This window comes from Mastomys coucha, unplaced genomic scaffold (assembly GCF_008632895.1).
Source record: "Mastomys coucha isolate ucsf_1 unplaced genomic scaffold, UCSF_Mcou_1 pScaffold12, whole genome shotgun sequence".
Classification (NCBI taxonomy): Eukaryota; Metazoa; Chordata; class Mammalia; order Rodentia; family Muridae; genus Mastomys; species Mastomys coucha.
In genome coordinates, this window is record NW_022196894.1 from 5,464,469 (window position 1) to 5,472,848 (window position 8,380).

The following is an 8,380-nucleotide window of genomic DNA, read 5'->3' on the forward strand; positions in this document are numbered from 1 at the left end:
TATCTATCTATCTATCTATCTATCTATCTATCTATCTATCTATCTATCTATCTATCTATCTATCTTCTGTGTGGAAATGAATACATATTTACTAAACAGCTATTATTAACCATCTGTTGCTCTAGACACTTGGGTAACATTAGTGAACAAAACAACCATTAGACTGGAGGTGGCTCAGTTGGCAAAGGGCTTGCCTTGCTTGCACAAGGATAAGAGTTCAACTCCTAGAACTTCTGTTTAAAAGGAAGCTAACTTTGGTGCTGCACACATGTGACTGTAGAGCCAGAGACTTGTTGGATAACCAGCTTAGCCTACTTGATGAATTCCAGGCCAGTGAGAGACTGTGTCTCAAAAAAACCAAGGAGGACTGTATCTGAGGAATGACAGCCAAGGTCTTTGCCTTCATGAAGGCTGCATTCACACAGAAATGATGGAGACTATGCAATATAGAGAGAAATAACATCAGAGGCTCGGAGGTCACAGGTCACAGAGGACAAAAGAAAGGTCAGGTTAAGGTATTGTGATGAATGGGGCAAGGTTAGTCATGGATAGGGTAGTAGCCATACCTCCCTAATGAGATGAACTATATTAGGGAATTTTCTTGAATATTCCTTTTTATTTGCACAAATATTGATTGATTGTTTTTTCTCCTTGAATATAAGGTTATGAGGCAGAAACCATGTGTGATTGTTGCTCATCTGTATCCAGTGCCCCCACCCACTCTAAGTGTTTAGTGACTGTCAGATGCCCCAGGACAAGAAGAGAATGTCTACATCTAATACAAAGTCCATGCCATTGGTGCCTAATGCTTCACCCCTCCTGTGATACTCTTTCTAGGCTAGCATCCTTCCTTCCTCTCCCACAAACAGCCAGAAGACTGAATTTGCACCCATTTCCAGCTGACTTGTTACGTGATTGTGGCTAGGCAGAATAAGTGTTGCTGTCCTCATCTCCCAGATGAGGAACCAGAGACTCAGAGAGGGTCAAGGTTAGGAAGCATTGGTAACCTGGAGCTTCTGGCACCAATAGGAGGGCCAACAGTGTGTTCAGCATGGAGGTTTCCTGAGCTGCATAGGGTGTGGTCCCTATTGGCACTCTCTCTCATGGGAGCTCACTTCATTTGTCTCTGCTCAGTCCAGGTCTTGAGGGGGATGGAGTCACAGCTTTCTCCGATCCAGTCCTGTGCAGGCAAATCCTTTTGACCGACAGCTGCTCTTCAACCGAACTAATGAGTATATCAGAAGCTTTGAATAATTGGCTTTGGCTTCTCAAAATCAATTGTTATCAAAACGAATCCTTGCTTCTGTCTTTTTCATTCCTTTGATTACTTGTGTTTGGGGACTCAGAAGAAAGATAAACCTCTTGGCTTCCATTTGTCTTCAGGGCAAACAGTAATTCCTTCCCTTTCTACACAAGTTCTGGGTTTACAGAAAACCTCTGATTGTGATTTCAGTATAGGTCTGTATAGGTCTTTTGTTTTGTTTTATTTTGTTTTTATAAACCATGGGCTGGGGTGTATAGGGTGCTTCTCCACACTGGATGCTTATGGATACATCAACTTTCAAGTGATAGAAAACTCATCTGCAGGGCTGGGGTGTGCCTTGTGGTGGGGTGCATGCCCAGCATTCTTGAAGTCTGGGCTTCCATCCTCAGTACCACAATGCAGAGGGGGAAGAGGAGTGGTAGTAAGAGAACAAAAAGGAGAAAAATATATAAAAAAGGGAACTAACTAGTTTATTCTAGAGCAAGCAGCAGCCTCAAGTTCAGTGAGACTTGCCTTTGGTTGTGATAGTCCTGGGGTTGCTAGTATTTTGATGCTAATTCTGCTCTCCTGGGAGGGGCTGCAAATGAGGACTGAGTCCTGTACTCCAGTGACTTCTTGTGAACCATCCCCTGATGAATAAAGGAGCCAATCACTGGGCGAGTAGGCAGGACTTCTGGGTTGGGTAAGTGAAGAGAGGAAACGAGAGAGATAGGGTCCTTTTGGATGGGGATAGCAGGAGGACAACCTGTAGCTATTAGTGTCTCCCAGTTTTAATGTAGGATCCATCAGGATTCGACACTGGAGGATTTAGATTTAATAAGGCTTACAAGATTAGGATTTTAGTTGTTGCACCCAGAGATCTAGTTACTGTTGTTTCTGAACTAAGTTTTTTTTCTATTCTTTTTTTTTTATTAGATATTTTCTTTATTTACATGTCATATGATATCTCTTCTCCCGGTTTTCCCTCGGAAAAAAGAAAAAAAAAAGTGAAAAACAACAACAACAACAACAACAACAACAAACCCTGTTTCCTCCCCCTGCTCACCAACCCACCCTCTCCCACTTCCTGGCCCTGGCATTCCCCTACACTGGGGCATAGAACTTTCACAGGACCAAGGGCTTATCCTCTCCTTGATGGCCATCCTCTGCTATACATATGCTGCTGGAGCCATTAGTCCTAACATATGTACTCTTTGGTTGATGGTTTAGTTCCTGGGAGCTTGGAGGGCACTAGTTAGTTCATATTGTTGTTTGTCCTAAGGGGCTGCAAACCCTTCAGCTCCTTCGGTCCTTTCTCTAGCTCCTTCACTGGGGACCATGTGCTCAGTTCAATGGATAGCTGTGAACTTCTACTTCTGTATTAGTTGGGTACTGTCAGAGCCTCTCAGGAGAGAGCTATATCAGGCTCCTGTCAGCCAGCACTAGCTGGCATCCACAATTGTGTCTGGATTTGATGATTGAATATGGAAGGATTCCCAGGTGGAGCAGTCTCTGGATTGTTCTTCATTCAGTCTTTGCTCCATAGTTTGTCAATGCAACTCCTTCCATGGTTATTTTGTTCCCCCTTTTAAGAAGGAACGAATTATCCATACTTTGCTCTTTCTTCTTGAGTTTCTTGTGGTTTGTGGTTTGTACTTTGTGTATTCTGATCTTCTGGGCTAGTAACCACTTATCAGAGAGTGCATACCATGTGTGTTCTTTTGTGATTGGGTTACCTCACTCAGGATGATATTCTCCAGATCCATCCATTTCCCTAAGAATTTCATAAATTCATTGTTTTTAATAGCTGAATAGTACTCCATTTTGTAGACGTACCACATTTTCTGTATCCATTCCTCTGTTGAGGGACATCTGTGTTGTTTCCAGTTTCTGGCTATTATAAATAAGGTTGCTATGAACATAGTGGAGCATGTGTCCTTATTACATGTTGGAACATCTTCTGAGTAGCTGGGTCCACTGGTATTCCAATTTCTGGAGGAACTGCCAAACTGATTTCTTGAGTGGTTGTACCAGCTTGCAATCCCACCAGCAATGAAGGGGTGTTCCTCTTTCTCCACATCCTCTCCAGCATCTGCTGTCACCTGAGTTTTTGATCCTAGCCATTCTGACTGGTGTGAAGTGGAATCTCAGGGTTGTTTTGATTTGCATTTCCCTGATGACTAAGGATGCTGAACATTTCTTTAGGTGCTTCTCAGTCATTCGGTATTCTTCAGTTGAGAATTCTTTGTTTAGCTCTGTACCCCATGTTTTAATAGGGTTATTTAGTTCTCTGGAGTCTAACTTCTTGAATTCTTTGTATATATTGGATATTAGCCCTCTATCAGATACAGGATTGGTAAAGATCTTTTCCCAATCCATTGGTTGCCATTTTGTCCTATTGACAGTGTCCTTTGTCTTACAGAAGCTTTGTAATTTTATGAGGTCCCATTTGTCAATTCTTTATCATAGAGCATAAGCGATTGGTGTTCTGTTCAGGAAATTTTCCCTTGTGCCCATGTGCTCAAGGCTCTTCCCCACTTACTTTTCTATTAGTTCCAGTGTATCTGGTTTTGTGTGGAAGTCCTTGATCCATTTGGACTTGAGCTTTGTACAAGGAGATAAGAAGGGATTGATTTGCATTCTTCTACATGCTAACTGCCAGTTGAGCCAGCACCATTTATTGAAAATGCTGTCTTTTTTCCATTGGATGGTTTTAGCTCCTTTGTGAAAGATCAAGTGACCATAGATGTATGGGCTCATTTCTGGGTCTTCAATTCTATTCCATTAATCCACCTCCCTGTTACTGTGCCAATACCAGGCAGTTTTTATCACAATTGCTCTGTAGTACAGCTTGAGGTCTGGGTTGGTGATTCCACCAGAGGTTCTTTTATTGTTGAGAATAGTTTTCATCATCTTAGGTTTTATGTTATTCCAAATGAATTTTCAAACTGCTCTTTCTAAGTCTGTGAAGAATTGAGTTGTAATTTTGATGGGGATTGCATTGAATCTATAGATTGCTTTCAGCAAGATGGCTCTTTTTACTATATTAATCCTGCCAATCCATGAGCATGGGAGATCTTTCCGTCTTCTGAGATCTTCTTCGATTTCTGTCTTCAGAGACTTGAAGTTCTTTTCATATAGATCTTTTACTTGCTTATTTAGAGTCACACCAAGGTATTTTATATTATTTGTGACTATTATGTAGGGTGTTGTTTCCCTAATTTCTTTCTCAGCCTGTTTATCCTTTGTGTAGAGGAAGGCCTCTGATTTGCTTGAGTTAATTTTATATCCAGCTACTTTGCTGAAGTTTTTTTTATCAGGTTTAGTTCTCTGGTGGAATTTTTGGAGTTACTTAAGTATTCTATCATATAATCAGCAAATAGTGATAACTTGAGTTCTTCCTTTCCAATTCATATCCCTTTGATCTCCTATTGTTGTCTAGTTGCTCTGGCTAGGACTTCAAGTACAATATTGAATAGGTAGGGAGAGAGTGGGCAGCCTTATCTAGTCCCTGATTTTAGTGGGATTGCTTCCGTTTTCTCTCCATTTAGTTTGATGTTGGCTGATGGTTTGCTGTATATTGGTTTTACTATGTTTAAGTATGGACCTTGAATTCCTGATTTTTCCAAGACTTTTATCATGAAGGAGTGTTGGATTTTGTCAAATGCTTTCTCAGCATCTAATGAGATGATCATATGGCTTTTTTCTTTGCGTTTGTTTATATAGTGAATTATGTTGATGGATTTCTGTATATTGAACCATCCCTTCATTTTGAGTATTGTTGTATTGATATTCATAAGGGAAATTGGTCTGAAGTTTTCTTTCTTCCTTAGGTCTTTGTGTGGTTTAGGTATCAGAGTAATTGTGGCTTCATAGAACAAATTGGGTAGAGTACCTTCTGTTTCTATTTTGTGGAATAGTTTGAGGAGTATTGGTATTAGGTTTTGTTTGAAGGTCTGATAAAACTTTGCACTAAACCCATCCGGTCCTGGGCTTTTTTATTAATTTTTTATTTTATTAATGACTGTTTCTATTTCATGAGCAGATATGAGACTGTTTAGATCATTGATCTGATCTTGATTTAACTTTGGTACCTGGTATCTGTCTAGAAAATTGTCCATTTCACCCAGGTTCCAGTTTTGTTGAGTATAGGCTTTTGTAGTAGAATCTCATGATTTTTTGGATTTCCTCAGTTTCTGTTGTTTTTATCTCCCTTTTCATTTCTGATCTTGTTAAGTAGGATACTGTCTCTGTGTCTTCTAGTTAGTCAGGCTAAGGGTTTATCTATTTTGTTGATTTTCATAAAGAACCAGCTCCTGGTTTGGTTGATTCTTTGTATAGTTCTTTTTGTTTCCATTTGGTTGATTTCAGCCCTGAGTTTGATTATTTCCTGTCTTAGACTCCTCTTGGGTTAATTTGCTTCTTTATGACATCAACCCAGCATCTTCTGGCTTTCATAGTCTCTGGCAAGAAGTCTGGTGTAGTTCTGATAGGTCTGCCTTTATATGTTACTTGACCTTTTTCCCCTCACTGCTTTTAATATTCTTTCTTTGATTTGTGAATTTGGTGTTTTGACTATTATGTGGTGGGAGGAATTTCTTTTCTGGTCCAAACTATTTGGAGTTCTGTAGGCTTCTTGTATGTTCATGAGCATCTTTTTTTTTTTTTTTTTTTTTTTTTTTTTTTTTTTTTTTTTTTTTTTTTTTTTTAGGTTAGGGAAGTTTTTTTCTATAATTTTGTTGAAAATATTTACTGGCCCTTTAAGTTCGAATTCTTCACTCTTTTCTATATTTGTTATCCTTAGGTTTGGTCTCCTTATTGTGTCCTGGATTTCCTGCATGTTTTGGGTTAGGAACTTTTTACATTTTGTGTTTTCTTTTACTGGTGTGACAATGTTGTCTATGGTATCTTCTCCACCTGAGATTCTCTCTTCTATTTCTTGTATTTTGTTGGTGAGGCTCACATCTATGGTTCCTGACTTCTTTCCTAGGTTTTTTCTATCTCCAGAGTTGTCTCTTTTTGTGATTTCTTAGTTGTTTCTACTTTTATTTTTAGGTCCTGGATGGTTTTGTTCAATTCCTTCACCTGTTTGATTGTGCTTTCCTGTAATTGTTTAAGGGATTTTTGTGTTTCCTCTTTAAGTGCTTCTACTTGTTTACTTTCGTTCTCCTTTATTTCTTTAAGGGATCAGCTGTTCCTCCTGAGTCCTGCCATTTCTGTGGCCTGTGCCTCCCAGCTGGTCCCACCTTAGAATAGTCTTGAACTAAGTTTGTGTTGTGTTTTCCTTCACAGTGTAGCTCGTCTGGGTTCAACAGAGAAAGGTACGGTGTGGTAAAGCATGAGTTTGCCTGATGTGTACCACAAAGGCTGTGGGGGATATGAAGCATGGGGATGGTGTGGTAACGACTTGCTAGTGGGAACCTAACAAGCTGGGTGGAGAGATTTTGGAGCTTTGAGTCTTAGAGTCTCCTCGAGATAAGAACTGGCCAGTAAGACTGCCTGGGCTGAGAATAGTTGGATGTAGTGCAGAAAGTTGACATTCTTTTTAATATTTCCCTCAACATGGCTTCACTGCCCAGTCACTTCTATTATGCCATAAAATTCATTCCCTTGATGGACTATTTCATGACTGCAACGTGGCTCTAGCAAATGACACTTACTTCATGCATTCTTGTTCATGCCCAGGGCACCAATAGGACATTCCTTTCTGCTTGGCAATCATGAGTCTTGAGATTCACCTCTGCTGCCCCTCTGTGTCTCTCACACCCACACTGTCACCAATGACTATGGTAGGAGTGTTAAAAGATGCTGACAGGTTTAAGCCAGTCAGAGCTGACTCCCGCTGCAGGGCTTGAAGGCAATTTTCTCTAAAGCTGTTAGGGAGAAGAGAGTAGAAATGGAGGTCAAGGAACTGGCCAGCCTCTGCTAAAGATTGCCTTTATTGTAGAAAAACCCAAGGATTGGGATACTTATTAGATAGAATCTGACTGTTTGGTAGAGGGCAGAGAAGCAGAGACTAGACCCAGGCATCTCTGTGTCCAGAGCTCTTTCTAGACGTCAGACTTTCCCTGCCCTTTGTCAATGTTAAATTTGAGATCACGTTGACATAGCTGGGCAGCTATTAGCAGAGTGACATACTAGGGGTGAAAGAAGGTCCCCTTAACATTTTGCTGATATGAAAAATTGCTCATAATTATTTTCTTTTGGGTTACAGTATTGCTCATTCATTCAAAAACACATATTCACTGAGCTGAGAACATTGACTCTCCTGGCCCATCTGGAAACCTGTCTCCTAATCAAGAGTCTTTTTAGCTGCAAGTAATAGACAAGCTAGTTTAGGCAAGAACAGAAAGGAGTTAGTGTAAGGACCCAGAAGCCTCTAGCTCATCTTCTGTTTGCCCATAAATTATAGCTTACCATATGACAGTGTATTTACTAGCAATGCCTCCGCCTATATTGGGTATGTTGATTGACATCTGAGGCTTCTGAAGCTTGCTTAGCAGCTCCCACCGGCCTTCATGAGTGTATTCTCCATTCGTTGTCTTTATACTTTGGTTTAGGGAACTTCAAATAAAATCTAACCATATTTGCATGCATTTCCAGCTAGTGCATTTTGGCTTAATTAGATTGGAGGATAGTGAGGGGACCGGAAGGTTTCTCAGGGAGGAAAGGGTACATAACGAGGGGTACCAGAGACTGGTAAGTCATTACAGGGTTAAATGGTCAATGGCTGTACCTCAGTAATGTGCCCATGTCTGGGTACAGAGCTCGAATCCTGTGGGAGCCCACTCCAGGCTTGAAGATTTTTTTCTTACAGTTTCCTCTACTCGGCCCTGTGTTAAGAACTAGGAACAGGACAGTGCTCCTGGCTACACAGATGTACAATATCAAGAGATGGTGGGTGACATCTTCTCTGGGGAAGTGGTGACAGACAGTCGCTTTCTCAGACTCTCAGAAGATGCTTCCCAATTCATAGATTTCCTTTTTCTTTTTCTACAAAACCAATATTTAGGTAAATGGATAAGGCAATGTTCTCCAAAGAGTGAATTCTTCCTTTATTTCACAACTGTTTCTCTTTTTAGCAATGGTGGTGGGACTGGGGCAGGGCTGGGGCAGGGCTGGGGCAGGGCTGAAGCA

At 40.7% G+C, this 8,380-nt stretch overlaps 1 long non-coding RNA gene across 3 annotated transcripts in view; it reads right to left on the minus strand.

Annotated features, from left to right (window-relative positions):
* LOC116086287 overlaps positions 1-8,325 on the minus strand; it is a 21,563-nt gene extending 13,238 nt beyond the window's left edge. For all 3 annotated transcript variants that reach the window (XR_004116861.1, XR_004116859.1, XR_004116860.1), the window contains exons 1-2: positions 7,980-8,325; positions 6,904-7,116 (exon numbers count right to left, since the gene is read on the minus strand). This is a non-coding gene — a long non-coding RNA (uncharacterized LOC116086287). The remainder of the gene's footprint in view (positions 1-6,903; positions 7,117-7,979) is intronic.
* Positions 8,326-8,380: the final 55 nt, after the last annotated feature.